Source organism: Vanacampus margaritifer, chromosome 11 (genome assembly GCF_051991255.1).
Source record: "Vanacampus margaritifer isolate UIUO_Vmar chromosome 11, RoL_Vmar_1.0, whole genome shotgun sequence".
Classification (NCBI taxonomy): Eukaryota; Metazoa; Chordata; class Actinopteri; order Syngnathiformes; family Syngnathidae; genus Vanacampus; species Vanacampus margaritifer.
The window spans coordinates 3,610,461-3,627,484 of record NC_135442.1 but is presented as its reverse complement, the minus strand read 5'-3'; the positions used below and the strand labels follow the sequence as shown (position 1 = coordinate 3,627,484).

Below are 17,024 nucleotides of genomic sequence, written 5' to 3'. Positions count from 1 at the left end.
CCGCTCAGACCCACATTGTACCGCGATGGGGCCTTGAGGATTCCCAGACATTGTTGATGATGCGTGGAGCCTGCCTGATGCTTCTGTCCCCATGTGTTGAAGTAGCACACAGGCGAGACCACATCAGGGTCTCCAACCCCACCCTGCTCACCCACAGCAGTCAACACGCAAACACAAGCTCGCCTTCCTCACTGCGTTACTCACAAACACAGGATGAACTGAGGCAAATATGCTTGGCTCTGTATGCAAATACACTCAGCAACCACACACACACACACACAGTTAGGCTGACCATAAGCATATGGAATCAAACCAGTAATGCCTTTTTAGCTATGACATTTTGTTGGTTGATCCTGGTTGATGTTCTTGCGGTTGTGGTTCATCTTCGAAACGCATGAAATGTTAAAAAAATGCGCAAGGAAGAATGCCGCTTGCATTTGATCCAAAATACTATAAACTTTCCTTTAATTAGCTTGTTTTGGTGTTCATCTACTGTATCGGGATACAGTTGGCCTATTTCTGAGTTTTGAAGTCAAAATTGGAGATTTTTTGGGGGGATTTCTTGAGCTCCATGCTTAAAATGTTGATTATTATTCTGTAAAATGTAAATCTTCGCAATGCTTTGCTGTTTTTAATATAGTTGACCGTTTTGACCGCTTGATGAAAAACCCGAATTGTGTTTACTGCCACCTTCTTACCACTTGCAGTAATGCAGCAAAAGTATTTGCCAGCCACCAAAAGAGAGTCGATGAAGAAGAAGAACTAGAAACCGAAGAAGAAGTGTAGCTCTGAATCCAATTGGTGGTCAAGCCACTTTAGATCCCTAAACCCTGAAGTCATTTTCTGAAGAGTGATGATGACACGGTTTGACCCCGCAAGGGGTCATACCTATTTGAGAGGTTATAAACCCGTAACCGGTATTCTTTCCCCTCTGTAATTTAAGCAATAAATGAGCTGATGATTGTGACAGGGTGTTAATTGAGGCTTTATGTGGCCAATAACATCCAGCTGAGTAAGCATGCAACCACCCTATGAGGAACACAATCAAAAACAAAATAAATTCAACCATTACAAAATAAACAACATCCCAACAATAAAGGCAGAATTTTTAACACAAAAATTCAATTTTCTTTTCTTCAACTTTTTTTTTTTCCCTCGAACAGTTTTACACAGTCTTATGTATACTTTTATTTATACTTGTAACATTTCCCAGCTCCAATTTCTTCAAATGATTTTGTAGAAAGGTCAAAATACAACCTGCACTCTACGCTACGCCTTACAGTTGGCAATCGTTCCAAATCCCTTTGGAAGCAGAGGTCGTATTAGTCATTGTGCTGAGAACCTGTTGGACACCCAGATAAAGTTGCAGGGATTTGTTACGTTAACAAAAGGGCAATATTGAGTCAAGATCTCAAACAACATCTTTAGGCCAATTTGTCAGGTCTGCGACTGAGTGTGTAAACTTTCCTGTGAGAAATGATCGCCCCCCCCTCAATCGGCATCATCTGGATACAATTGTGTCATTATGTCCACGTCCCGCCTGTTAAATAGTCCAAATGAACTTATATTTTCTCCATCTCTTGAAGCTGCAATCGCCGTCTTCCCATTGCGCCACCGCACATGACGTTTACAACTACAGGAAGTAAGGTCACTCCTGTCGAGGCAAGTGGGACCTCATTTGACCTTTGACCTCACTTTGTGACTACCATAGCCCAACAACGGTGACTCAACACAAACACCCCGCAGACCCTTACCGTAAGTCAAGGCTCTTGTTCCAGTAACATTTAATATCAAGTGAAAGCGTTTGTGAATGTCAACAACTGCAGGGAGTTTTGCAAGAAAGACTCTTAAAAAAAAAAAAAAGAAAAGAAAAGAAAAAAAGATTTGGCCTTAAACAAAACAACCTGGGATGGATTATAAATAACTCTTTCTGATAACACATCTTGATACCAAATATTTTGAATGCATCATATGAATGTGTCTGTTAGTCTTTTAGTTTACATAAATGTTATATTAATCCAGTAAAATCCTATCAAAATTAGGAAAGTAGGCCTACTGATAATCCGACCTGATTTGAAATCAGCAAAGTTCCGATTCTTACAAATCTCTAAATGTCATCCAGACCAAATACAACTTCAGATTTTTTTGGGTACACAACATAAGGATTTCAATCTTGAAGGATGATCTGTTACAGATCTCACACGTACGTTAGGGTGAGGACTCAAATTTGCTGATTGAAAACAAATGCCGAATCAGAATTCTCCCAATCGAGTCAACGTTGCCATAGCATATTGACGTCAGGATGGCCCTTACGTCTCAGTGGTACGCGTGACGCATCTACGTGAAGGGTGCGCTTCATTCGAGCAGATATCCGGAAGTAGCTACGGGAATATTTGGCCGGCTAGCATTGTGCTAGCAACAGAATTAATGCCGTGCTAGCAACAACCGGACCTGAGAAACAAACTAGCTAAGTGCTAGCTAGGATGAGGCTAGCAGCAATGTAGATGGATTTAAGATTGGACCAAAGAGAAAAAAAATAAAAAAATAAACAACGCAGACATTTAACAACTGTACATCACAGGTGATCAAACAAAAATGAAGAATAACTTTCAGTACCAGATATATTACGCCACTCTTACCCGAGGGAACGGAGGCAGGAAAGTCGGGAGTCGCTTACGTAACGAAGATCTTTCGTATCTGAGTAGATAGGCTTGGCCAATGAACTAATAATTTCATGCGAGTCCTCAAAGGCGACAACCATCCATTCATTTGATGGGAGTAGGCCTTCTCACCCTATCATTTAGCGTCAGCCCTCATCACAGGTTACTTAATCCCCCCCCTCGATCAAAGCTGATGCGTAGAGCACATTATGACCATCTTGAACAGCCTGAAAATATACTGTATCATGCCCGCACACTTTGAAGGCAGTTAATTTGCCCAAAAACTGACAAAGTCAAGCCTGTTCAATTGAGTAGGTTGGGCGTTTTCGTAGTTCTTTTGGTCCAACACAAATATTTGAAATTGTGACTGAATGCACAATATCAGTTTTTTTTTTAAAGACCAATTATAAGTACTTATATATTGAGTACTTGCTGATATAAAGTCAATTTTGTTTTTTTGGCACAGGATTTAATGAATATGAAATTTGTAGTTGGTGATGATGATTGAATTTGAGTTTGGACTAAAAATGAGTGATTTGCTCCAATTTTTGGACGGCGTACCACTACCAATTCCCGGCAATCGCAAATGTTGCTCTGCTCCTGACCTGGTCCTGCCAAAGAGAGCAAAGGAGACATCAGAGAGAGATGGACTTAGTCTGGATTTTAGTTCTGGAGGCCGAAACCACAGTGAAAACCTCTGTGGGTGCCGCATCCATCATCCTCACGTTACTGCGATGGGAAGAGATTTCTGACCTCACCGGCAGATGTGCTTGCTGGCCTGGTGGCGCCACACATTTGCAATCCTGAATTCACTTTTTACTTCCATCCGTCCGTCCGTTCATCCGTCTACCATTCCTAGCATGGATGTCAAGTTGACAAAAATTGTGCGCAGTTAATAGAAGAGTTTTTTTTAGAGTGGTATAAATAAAGTAAACATAAAAAGTAGTCAATCGCAACAAGTTTTCTCACGGTCAAAGTGGCGTTCTTGTAGGCTAAAATGTGGACATTTTTAGGCATCTGTTCAGTCTTTTAGATAAACATTGATTAAATGTGTGGCTCACAATAATTTGCCTTTTCTGACTGCAAGTTGCTATTGTTTCCTCCCTTTTTTTCCCCTGCCGTGTTTCACGTAAATTGAACCGTATTTTTTTCGGAAAAGGTCACTCTTGTGCTTGGCGTAAAAACGGGCACATCTTCATTTTCCTGCTGGAGGAAGTCTAGTCTGCTGTGTTTGAGGGCCACATTGCGCCTCTGTAGGCGTTCTGGCTGACAGAGATGCCGAGACCCCAACACAGATGACAATTTGCTAACAGAAAGCATAGAAACGGGCACAATTTAATTTTCGTGCCGGGGGCAAGTCTATTTTAGCATGTTCGCGAATTTTGTAGATGTGCTCCACCTGTGTGTATTCCGGCTGCCGTGGCATCTCACATTTTGGTGACAAAAAGACTTGAAAATGGTGGCGCAGAAAGTGTAACATTTTGGTTGACTTCAATGAGGCGCAGGCAGATAGATTTGGTGCTCCGTCTCATCTCTAAGACCCCAGCGAGTCAATTTTCTTCCGCAATGTCAAGCGTGTCAGCGCTTGCACCGCTCTGATTTTAATGCTAACAAGGGGAGCCGCTTCGCTTGGCCAGGAGTTGGCTGCATTCCATCCCACAACGGTGTAAACGCCCCTTTACGCCCAATTCTGCCCGTGCAAAGTCTATCGAAAGGAAGACAACTTTTGACTGCTTTTTGCAATAGACTTGTGCTGGGCATGAAAATAAAGGTAGAGTACGGTTTCACCTCTTGTGGTAAATCTGTGGGTCAATAAGTATGGGTATTTTTTTGGCATGGAACTTCTTCTCCTTCATTTGAGCGTAATCAACAAATACATTTTTTAAAATATTTTTTTCTCCCTCATTTCTGACACTTTTGGATGATTAAACTCACAATAGGTCAAACTGACCCGTGCAGGAAAACGATATTCGTCCACATTTTTGTCTCAATTTGTTCCTTTTTTTACCTCACCTTCATTCGGACTTTATTTCTCTAGCCTGATTTCAAGATGTCCTTCAGTGTCCTGCCGCTATCGCTACCTTGTGTCACTTTCTCACGCCTCCCCTGGAAAGTCCCCAAAGTGAAGGAGCAGCACCGGGAGCCTCAACAGTGTTTGGGTCACACTGGTGAGGGGAAGGCACGCTACTGGCAGCTGGCCTACCACATTAGAGGACTTTTTCCCCCAATGTGTGTTCACTTGTGTGTGTGTGCTGGTGTGTACAATAATAAGTGCCCTGCTGCCTGTAAGCCACAAAGCAGCAGCTGCACAGGCGTGCAAGATTAGAGGCTTGTGCTGCACTGGATGTCCTAACTGAGCGGTTAGGTGGATGGAGGAATCAACAGATGGATGGCGATGGGCGATGGGTGGGGAGTGGGCTTGAAAAGTGGCGGCTCACTGGGCCCTTGATCGCAAGCGTTTTTATACACCTGCCAAGCGCTGCAGTAAAAGTGAAAGTTTCAGCTAATGTCATTCAAACAAATGCTTGACTCACAATCATCCATATATCACAAATGATCAGGCTACTTTCCTCGGGAGTTTTTCCAATAGCAAGAGTTGATGATCCGATAGATCGAAGACTTTGCCATTGGGTCTGATCCCAATCTGAAGCAGATGGTTTTTCAGGTGTTCACCTCAGGTGTCAAAAAATTGGATTGACGCCTCAGATCTGACGATCCAAATGTCTGTTTCTGATACGTTTGACCCTCTTATGTTGTCTGTTGCCACACCGGCCACCAATCACACACGGATCCCTGCGTCCTTTTCTGCACAGTGTCCATGCGAGATTGTCATCGCGCCACAATAAAAGGGAAAAGAGCCGTTGGACACCTATCGGTGTATTTTGTGACGTCTAACTCACATTGACACTCTCATCAGCATATTGTCACCCTCTTAAAATAATTTCCTAAGTCATTTTTGCACAAATGGTTTTTTGCTTAAATCATCTCCTCATGATGCAAATGCTTCATTTTTTTTCTGTTTCCTGAACAATCTGAAAAAGGTGATTATTTTAAGAAGGCGTCAGATTTTCATCCATCATTTACCAGGTTCATACTGTGCCCCCTTTAAAAGGAATCCAGACTGTCATGATAAGTTTGCTCTATATTATTTTACTGTGAGATTCATTTTTCAAAAATCATTTCCAGCTTAATACATTTTGTAGAAACTTTATTTGAACGTACGCCGCCATTATTTATGTCGCAACGCATTCCGTGCGTAGTGACGTAGAATTGCGGCGACTTTTTGCTCAGCAATGTGAAACGCCTATAAAGAAAGCAAGTTAAGCTTCGTAGCGTTCCTAAAGAAACGACATGCGATCGGAAGAGTCCCCTACACTGTGCTCTCGTCATTCATCAGACACATCCAAGAGTTTTGATTGTCCCTTTAGGAACGCTACGGAGGCTTACCTTGCTTTCTTTCTAGGCGTTTCACATTGCTCGGCAGAGAGCCGCCGCCTTTCTACGTCACTGCGCACTGAATGCGTTGTGACGTAAATAACAAGCGGCGTACGTCCAAATAAAGTTTCTACAAAATTATAAAAAAAAAAAAAAAAGAATTTCATAATTATGCTAGTAACCAAATAAATAATATAGAGCAAAGCTGTCATGACAGTCGGGGTTCCTTTTAAAGCAACACTAAAGAACTTTCAGTTTATGTTGATTATGGCGACGCCATATGGACAAAAGTGGTATCGTTATGTCTGAAGGAAGACCACATTTCCTATGAGGACAAGCGCATTGCATTGTTAAAAAAAAAAAGTGAAATCCAGGCCAATATTGATCCTTGACTGTCCTTTCATTCGGGATAGCTTTTAACGTATGTCATAAAGCAATCAGCACATTTGTAGTTTTTTGTGTGGCAGTGTTCCTACCAAAAATGACGGAAGTATCCACAACTGCTTTTTGGGGCATAAGCGCAAACTATGGTCGGAACAAGTTCCCTTAACCCAAAATTGCAGGGAAATTATCCTCCCGTTCACCAAGGATGACTAATAAGCCCACACATACTCCCCGGCTTTTCCCAGTAGCAACTCTACTGTATGACAAAGTCCGGCCCCTCTCAATGGATGTAAGTAAGCGTGACTATATTTAGCGTTGTATGTCTGAGGAACCAACGCTGGTTCCTCCTGTGGGAATTGGTTCCACCAAAAGACGGCCCCATGTCGCATGTTGGGCCCCTTCGATGAAGGCCGGACCCCCAGGCCTGAATTTTTTTTTTCTTGTAAGCCGTGGTGTATCGGAATGATGGCGATGATGCGATCTCATCGCCGTCATTGCACAGCAGAGCGCAACCGTCATTTTTGAGCCATTAATGTATGTTGTTTTTATTTAAAGGCACTTTTCAGCAGTAGTGACAAGGCATGATTACGGTTCACTTTTCCACTCAAGCACACAAACTGTAATTACAGTCCATCACTAAAACTGTGAAAGTCAGACTTGGAAATGATCCTCATTGGGCAATTACAGTTTTTGGCATTTGTTCAAATGCTCACAAACGGTGTTGAGCTCTGTGCAGAGTCCAACATCTTGTAAAGAGAATTGAAATTCTGATCACATTTATTTATAAATTCACCCGCAACAGAATTATATACATCCGCACTATTGAAAAAGATTAAATAACAACTAGAAAAAGAAAAAAAATCTACTACACTCAGTGTCGTTTTATTCTTAGTCGTTCCTTCCACTGGGGAAAAGCTGTACTTGTACTATTTATTTATTCAGAAAAATCACAGTGCGGTTTAGGGAAGTGAAGCCCTCTTACATCAGTCGCTCTCGGATGCATTCAAGCCACATTAAAGTGAGACTTGCTCGCCATCTGTACAAGGAATACTGTCAAGATGTTGATGTGTAGTGACTTTGCCCACCTTTGCATAAAATTCGCAGCGTGGAATTTCCATTTAGGCACGAGAAGCAAGTCATGGGCCAATGAGGTTTCCGCTCCTGAAGTTTGCGTTGTGGTTTCGCTTCTTGAGATAAAGGAGAGTGCGAATTACTCCCACTTTGTGTGTCATTTCAGGGAACAAATGCCAGAAATCTGTGATATATAAAATTAGAAAATTTAAAAATCCCTGACAAGGTGAGGCTGTGAAAACGAAACTGTAATTTGGCGAGTGACACCTATAGTTTTGTTTACCTTACATAAATACAACATATACCATACGTACGCAATAGCATCTTTTACAAACAACACAATTTTTAATACTTTCAATAAATACATTTATTCAAACAGGGAAACAAAGTTAGCGTGGCCTTTCGATGACCGTTCCACGTTCTCGCATGGCCCTTTTTTTGGAAAAGGTATCGCCCAGCCCCGCCGTAGCCGGCGTGGCCCTGCGGGTTGGTGGGAAGCGGGAGAGGAGGAAAGGAAAGGGAGGGAAGTATGCAAGGAATGAAGAGTAAGCTCAGGATGGCAGGTCTGTGCAGAGACGGCCTAAGCAATGAACTCGAGGTGAGGGAGCAGAAATGGCCTGCGGACACATCTACTGTACGTCTCTGCCTCGGCGCAAAGAACTTGCGACTGATTCAATTCAAGCTAATCGCCTCAACTCGCACACCCAAGACGCTTTGTCGCACATTTTTGCTCCTGTCAGCAAAAATCTTCTTAGAAACTTTTGCAACAGCTCATTTGCGACACTTAAGAAATTTATGCTGAAAATGAAATTCCTCAAGCGCTTCATGACTTGGCAAAATTAGTAATCGGAGCCGCGCGAGTCATCTAAATGTATCTCTCCGGTCTGAAACTTGGTGGGATGGATGTCTTGTGTTGCAACAGTACTCATAATCCTTTAATGTTGCAGTTATTTGGAACGATTCCTGCTCTACAGTCAAGTCAAGTTAAATCAAGTCAATGAAGTGTCCCAAATCATAAAAAAAAAATCTTCTTTTCAAGGCACGCAGAATATTATACAGCAAGTCCAGGCACTACCCTCATGTAACAATTACCCCAAGAGCAACTCATTTTTATGTGTTTCAGTGTGAAAACATTAGCTGTGACGCAAAGTGGGCGGCCATTTGCCTCCACCCGTCCAGACTGACAAAAGGAGAAAATTGTCATACTATAAAACAATAATGGCGATAATTATAATTATTACAATAATCACAGCAATTGAGGGCGTCGGCGTGGGTGTTGCGATCGGTGATCCAGACTGCGCTCCTCCTCCGGAGGCGGACATTTTTTGCAGAAAGTTTGAAAAGAGTTGCTGAAAGAAAGATAGTACAAATCACGACCGCCCAATCGACTTTATCATCGCGTGATGGAAAATTAATGAACTGTCAAGTCTCATCTGACAAATATTATTTTACGACGGGATGATTCCGCTGACAGAAATGTGTGTGTGCGCCGTCGTCATCGTGGCTTTCAAAGGCTTGTGCAAAAACGTGTTGATATTTTATTACATTACAAATAACAAACGTGACTCTGAACATCCCTGCATATTTGTGGTCATTTCAAGAATTTTGTCCTTGAACTGAGCAGTTCCCCTAAAACTTGATCACTTCTAAGTAAAGTATTTCCTTCTTTTGGCCACGGACTGTTTTCGGCGCCGTTTGTTTCATCAAACAATTGTAACATTTGTTGCCTTTTGTTGACATTGAATGAGCATCCAGACTGATTAAATACATATCGGATTTACATTCACATCTGAAAAAGGCCTGGGTCGGATTAGAAACTAATGGAATTGTACTGTTGTCAAAAATCAGTTATCAGAAAATCTGATTATTGCATTTCTAAATGTATCTTCCCAAGATATTAACCAGGTCATGTCAACCCTAGTCAACTTTTTTTTTTCCCATCGTAAAAACTACATCATGAAAGTTGTCCAACAGGAACGAATCTGCTACATTGGCCAACTGTTGCCATCAAGTTCAAAGTATCATTAAACACTTAAAGTTATGTTAGACTTATGTCAAATGTTCATTGCCAAAATGAATCACACAGGGAACATTTCAAGTCCTTTACGTCCTGTGGATCAGCACTACTTCTTGGCCCTTTTCCATTTATAGCTTTGACCTACGTCGATCAATATTTCAGAAAAAAGCATTTCCTCTACGCCGCCACATTCCCTGCCAGGCTTCAAAAAAAGTAGAACTCGGATCTAGTGGAGCAAATGTCGTCTTAGGTCAAGCAGAACATGTCGCAAATGGTGTTAAAAGCATGTACTTGTTGGCCTCCCGTCAATAATTAATAAGAGAACTGGCACCAAAAAAAATGATCCCCATTTCCTCTTCGATCCCTCCCTGGTGGGAGAGGCCATGAATTAATAACACGGATCAAACTGTAGTGTTAGCGCAGATCAAGTATTTGTAAAGAAGCTGAAAGCACTCGCCGCGCTACGAGAGAGAGGCCCTATGAGATAATGCCGACCTGCTTTGCATGTTCCCGCTGCCTGCCGCATTGAATTTTAATGCGGGGAATGAAGCAACTCTCGACAAGGTATAACAGCGATGAATTAGTCATCGACGCACGCTGCCTATCTTTAGACAAGAAGTCTTAGCGGCAAGTTTCGACAAGCCGCGACAATGTTTCCACTCGGATACGGGACTTGGCGCCAAGAAAGTGAAATAGATGATATAGTTGTTGGGCTGTTGGGCTCCGACCAGATTGCGTGGCATTGAAGAGGATACGCTGGAAAATTATTATTATTTTTTTTAAAATTGCTTGTAAACAAATAGTCGGCAGTGCAATATTGTTAAATTAGCAAGTAGCGGTGCTTTGAGATACGATTGACCCGACGTGCAAGTTTTTCCGAGATACAAGCCGTCGTTGGGATCATTTTTTTGCTCGTAACATTTTGACATGCTGTACGTTGGAACAACAACAAAGCTATGCCTCAGAAAAGTTTGCTTAGCTGAATGCTAACAGACAATGCAAAATGCCATAAACGAGCGACATCAACACGGGCATATATATTCCTTATCCTCTGCCAAAAACGACTTCCTGAGTCACTTACAGTAGTTGTGAAACTCTTCTTTGTTGGTGTCTGTATTATGTATACTGCCCCCGATGGTCAAGTTGTACACATGAGAGGAAGCTTAAATTTGATTCCTTGAGTCATTTTCAGCATTAAAAAGTTAGTATTTTGTCCAGAATGAATTTGATAACTACATAATTTTTTTTGTATACAATTAATACCATTAAAAAATATTTTTTCCATTTGCTGTCGACTGAAGATGATATCACCAATCCTGGCTCACCTGTTTTCTGGGTTTGGTCCGCCAACTGAGCCATGATTGGTCGTTACCTACTTCCTTAGCACAGGTGAAGTCATCTTCAGTCGACAGCAAATGGAAAAAAATATTGTTTAATGGTATTAATTGTAAACAAAAAAATAACGTAGTTATCAAATTCATTCTGAACAAAATGCTAACTTTTTACTGCTGAAAATGTCTCAATGAGTCAAGTATCTCTTTAAATATATTAGTTGCGATGCACAAATGGTTTAATTATTTAATAACATTTAATAAAATTGAAATTGTCACCTTTCCGCATGCTTTCCTGATTGCTCCTGGTTGGGCTTGCATGTAAACAATCGTAGGCAGCCAACGTGTTGACCTAGCATGAATTTTTAGTTGAATACAAGTATGCCATTCGTCTTGCCATAGCTGTCAAATGTCTGTCTGCCTTATTGGCGCTTCTTGCATCATTTGACTGTGCCCACAATTACAAATGTACTGAATAGACTGTGGTCATGCCACTTGAAGGCATCGTTAGATTTTATGTCTTTATTAACTACACTGTGGGTCCAATGCACAGGTAGGCACAGGTTGCGATGAATCGGCCTACTTGCTGACAGTTTGGTATGATCGGTACAAACCCCTTTGATGGCATGCAACGTTTTTATTTTTATTTTTAATATATAACTGAGTAGAAGTCAGTGAGGAGCAAGAACATTTCAGACAGTTTTCCAGATGATGCAGATTTGCAAATTCATGCCAAGGGATTATGAAATGGGAAAAAGTAAAAATAAAAATCTCATTCACTGCCATAATGTTGTTACAGCTCAAGTCAGTAGTCTCTTCGGGAGCCGCTGCTTAAATAAACGAAACACGCAAGCCCGGGCCTGGTGCTCTACCAGTCACGGGCAGGAGCGATTCTCGTGAGGGTGAACAATTACTTTCTCAAAAGTATTTGTCCTAATCCATTCAGGATGGAAATGTGACTATTAGACAGACTGAGAGTGGGAAACAGAGAGGTGATACTAGATTTACAATTCTACAGTTGTGACTCATTTCACAGTTCGGGGATTAGCAAGGTTTTGAATAAAAAAAAAAAAAATTGGACATAATTGAGGATTGCATTAGTGTTGTCAAAAATAAGTTAGGCTAACTGTTAGCCTATACAATGCCATTTTTGGAATTGTTTTATTATAGTTAGTTTTTTTTTAGTTTAGTTGTTTGTTTTATATTGACTTGGTTTGTGGCTGTTATTGCCTTACAGCAATACCCCCCCCCCCCCCTCAAAAAATAAATAAATAATGAACTAACAAAAGCTCATGTATGACATTGATTGACAAAGGAAATTTTCACCAGAATTATACTTTTAGCTAAGTTTCTAAATGTAAGACGACGCTTGAGTTTGTTTTTGTGTTTTGAAAGCATTTTCTTTTTTTTATTTTAGTTCTTAACACATTTTTCTTTAATTAATTTATTTTTTGGTAACTATTAATAACCTTGCATTTAGCACACCGAATACGACTAGAAGCGTTTACAACATCAATGTAGCTAACAGTTAGGCTAACTGTTCCCAAAAGTTAGGATAACTCTTAGCTGATCTGTTAACATAATATAGCTAACAGTTGGCTAACTCGTAGCTTACCTGTAAACATACAAACGGTTAGGCTAAGTATTAGCTAAGATAGTTAGCGTATTAGAGATGGGAAAAAAATCATTAACACACCCCACTCTACATGATAAACTTTCAGAAACATCCAAGAATCTGGTCCTTGCTGACTTGGATAGCAAAAAAAGGGAAAAATCTCACATTTGACACAATTATCGCTATGTGTGTGTACCTCACTTAAGTTAGCGACGTGTAGTGCGTACGCTCGGTAATTCGTTTAAAATCACATGCCCATAAAGGAAACACGAATCCTTGTACAAACAATCACGCACAGGGTTGTCACCACACCTTCATCCTCACATAAACTATTCAGCAAGATGAGATGAGGACCGTGTTCACTTCTATCAAACTTTCATTACACTGAAAGATGCACGACGCATGCTACACTCGATGTACAGATGGTGCTGCAGCAGAGAGGAGCCGGGAGCGAGAGGTGCGGAAGAAGGGAAGCTTTTTTCCTTTTCCCTAACTCTCAACAGTATGTTTGGATAAGAATAGAATCGCCTGACTCGAAAAAAGTTCTCTTTTTTTTTTCTTTTTTAAATCTGTTTGCTTTGAAAGTGTATCTGGAGAATTGGTACACTTGATTCAGTGACTTCATCGCTTCCCTCGAGGCGCAAGAGATATAAATGAGTCAGGGACGCTCAACAGGATTCCTCTCTGCACGCAAGCAGCAACTAGTACAAGAAAGTTGATACTTGACCACATAGACGTGCTATGTGGGCCCCAACGACGACAGCAAAAAGTCAGGCAATGTCAAACATGGTGATGCTAATGCTAATGCTAATGTTGAAGTTATAGATTTTTGTCTCTTATGGTTGTCGATCACTTACCAGACTTGTTTATGAGGAAAAATGTGCATTTCTAGCCTCATCAAAATGCAAAACCGAGAATCAACCGCCAAAAGAAAGTAGAAGAAGAAGAAGAACCGCCAATACGTTCCCTAAAAACTTTGCTGGCCTCACATGACCTACCGCAGGTAGTCGGCGGTTGAGGAGGAACTTTTGTGCTGCAGCTGCAGATAATGTTGGGTAATGAAAACTAGAAGTCACGGTCCGGTTTAGTTAAGTATCATATTTTCTGCACTATAAGGCGCACCTAAAAGCCTTTCATTTTCTCAAAAACGGACTTTATTATTAAAATTATATTCATTTTTGTAATGTTTGTTTTGCATTTCCTAATTTTCCTCCAGTTTTTGTGTGTGTAAAAAACGTATAGTGAATATTTATCAGTGTTTTTAAAGAATATCCATCCATCCATTTTCGCGGGGGGTGCTGGAGCCTATCCCAGCTGGCTTCAGGCAGTAGGCGGGGTACACCCTGAACTGGTTGCCAGCCAATCGCAGTTTTAAAGAATATTTTAGGTGTTTCTTCAGTGGTTGTCAATTATACGTGGATCTTTTGTCTATATAGAATAGTGGGAGTGGCCTATTTTACTCTCGTCGTCTTCTCGTCTCCATATAATTCTGCTTCATCTTCCTCATAACCACTTTGCTAGAATCCCTACGCTATTACACGGGAAGATTCCATTGCGTGAGAAGGGAGGGGCGAGCACCGCTGATCATGTTCGACGAAGCATTTCCGTGCGGTTTTAAGACTAAAATCACAAGAATTGTTTTGAAGTCAAAGAAAACGGCAGTCGATTTTGACCGTTTTTTGCCGTCTCGCTTCTAACTTTCTCGATGGGCTTCCTGCGCCACGATTGGCAAGCTCTTTCACTTTAGGCAGATTTGAGTCATTATGGCAACAAGTACGGCAACACGCACACACAATAAATCCTCGGCAGCGTTTCTCAACAGCAGATTTGACATTTATTAACTCAGCTTTCAGAGAGGCACTATACACATCAATACATACAGTATGTTCCCATATCAGGAGGGTCACAAGCAACGATAGAGTTGTGTCAAATACACACATTTGGTTTCACCATTTCATATTTCTATGTACACACTGAAATCAAAAAAGTAGGAAAATAAAAATATCTTAAATACTTCATGGACAAAACTTTACATAGCATACACAGAAAGGAAGCTTGCGGACATTTTTCATTTCAAACCATTTGCACTTTTGTCACAGTAGGAAAAAGAGTGGCGTACATAAAATGGATAATGGCTGGGTCCAATTTGAGTGTGTGTGTAAAGTGAAAGACACTCAACACGAGTGAAACGTGCACACTTTTGTGACGTGAACCATACATTTCTGTCAAATCCATATGGCTCCATCTTGACGCGAAAGCGATCCCACAACGCACGTAGCTTAATTTGGGCTGATTTGCACTCATTTGTATTCAGGCAGCAGCTGACTTGTGACAAAGAAACGAGTTGCGTCTCTTTTATTATTTCATGTCATTCAATACGAATTTGACCTAGGACAATCTTTATTGTTTTACAAAATATTAACTTATCCACAAAAATAAAAAAATAACTTAGGTTACACACATACTGTACATTTAACACAAAAAAATACATATTACTAATATCTCCCAGAGTTACAGTTGTGCTTGTGCAAACTGACTTAAAATCAATGGAACACAAGAAAGATTCCAGATGATTTTTTTTCTTTTCTTTTCTCGGCTTTCAACACAGGCACGAAGCATAACATGGAAACAAAACGACATTTTCCGATCAGGAGCCGACACGTCAACACGTGCTCGTTTTTCAAACCACGCCAACGTTCTCGTCGACATAGTATGCATAGAACCTGACCTCGGAAGATCCACGGGTGCACAGTGGCTACGCTTACAAGGTGTGAGTGTCAAAGGCCGCAGCGTTACACACAAAACAGGAAAACACTCTGTCGCCTCGGCTATTTTTAGCACGTGATACGGAATCGTGTTGATGTGGTGATGATACGGACACAGCATGACTCCACTTTATGTACAATGCTGGAAATGACAGCCGACCTTACGGATCGTGTGGCAAAGCGTGACTAGCCAAACGGGTTTCTATCTGCGGCTGATTAGTCCGACTTTGATGACGGCATCCTCCAGTGAAAGAGGAGGAAATGGTTCCAGTTGCTTCGGTCTGATAGGAGCAATCCCAGGAAGCAGCAGCAGCAATCAGATTATCAGATCTGGCGCTCAACTGTCTTAAAGTGAATTCAGAGATTTGTGGCTAAATATGGTAAACATGTTTGAAGATAGTTGCTGAAAAATAGTGTTCAAATGTTTCTCTTGTACAGTTTTCCTTTTTTTTTTTTTTTTACGCGCACTTTGGAGTCCAACACCATCAAATTACGCCTCCCCCACTCTATAAGCACTTGAGCGCCTTCGTTCACATATGCAGTTATCCAACACAACTTTCACATGCAGATAACGAGTTAGCTATGCCTACACCCAGAAAATACATCTTCCGTTTTGACAAAACACTGGCGTGGCTGATTTAGAACGCCTCATTATTGGCCATGAGTGCATGTCACGCAGACCAAAATGAAAGAGTGAGGAGGCAAAATAAAAAAGTCCAACTTGATATTCAGCATGTGGACAGGTGTTTCGGGTTCGAGTGATTGCTTTAGAGTGCCTAATTACCTGCCACAAGTGCATGCACAACATGGAGAGAAAGATGGATGTGCCAGAAAGGGAAATAAGGGATGGGGTGTGTGGGTGGAGTCTGACTTGACAGCTAGTGTGTAGAGTAAGTCCGACTTGGCATTCAGCATGTGGACAAGAGTTTCGAACTGATGCTTTAGAGTGCCTCGTTGTTTGCCTTAAGTTGAAAGGAAGTGCCAGGAAGAGAAAATCTGACTTGACAGCCAATGTGTGGACTAGGAAGGGAGAAAAATTTAAACGGGCTGTCAGGATGTGGTGTTGACTTTGGGCTGGCCTGGCTGCTTTAGAGTGCCTCGTTGTCACCCGTGAGTGCACGCACATTCCACAAACAAAGGCAGAAGAGTTCAAATACAAGCCTAACTTGACATTCAGCATGTGGACAAGGTTTTTGGGCTAGTGTGGCTACTTTAGAGCGCCTTGTTGTCTGCCCTAGGTGCGTGTGCATCATGGTGAGAAAGATTGAAGGAAGTGCCAGGAGTGGGCAGTCTGACTTGATAGCCGGTCTGTGGACGGGATTGTGTGAACTAGGAAGGGGGTGGGGAAATGAGATCAGGCAGCCAGGATGTGATGTTGACTTTGGCTTGGCCTGGCTGCTTTAGAATGCCTCGTTGTCTGCCGTAGGTGCGTGCACATCATGGTGAGAAAGATGGAAGGAAGTGCCAGGAATGGACAGTCTGACTTGACAGCAAGTGTGTGGACAGGGAAATGTGGATCAGGACCAGGGCTTTGGGCTGGCATGGCTACTATAGAGTGCCTCGTTGTTGTGGCATGGGATCTTTTCTAGTCACTGTAGGCTTGAAGCATCTATAATTTTGTGACTAAAACATGTCATTATGAGATATTTGATTGACATGTGACATTGCTTGACAGTGAGCTTTGGTTTGCTTTGAGATGTACAACGATCGCTCGAATGACCAAATCCAAGTCTAATCCATAAACAC

General features: G+C 41.5%; 1 long non-coding RNA gene across 1 annotated transcript in view; it reads left to right on the top strand.

Moving 5' to 3' along the window:
* LOC144060368 (uncharacterized) overlaps positions 1 to 17,024 on the top strand; it is a 28,750-nt gene that overhangs the window by 2,580 nt on the left and 9,146 nt on the right. The window lies entirely within an intron of this gene.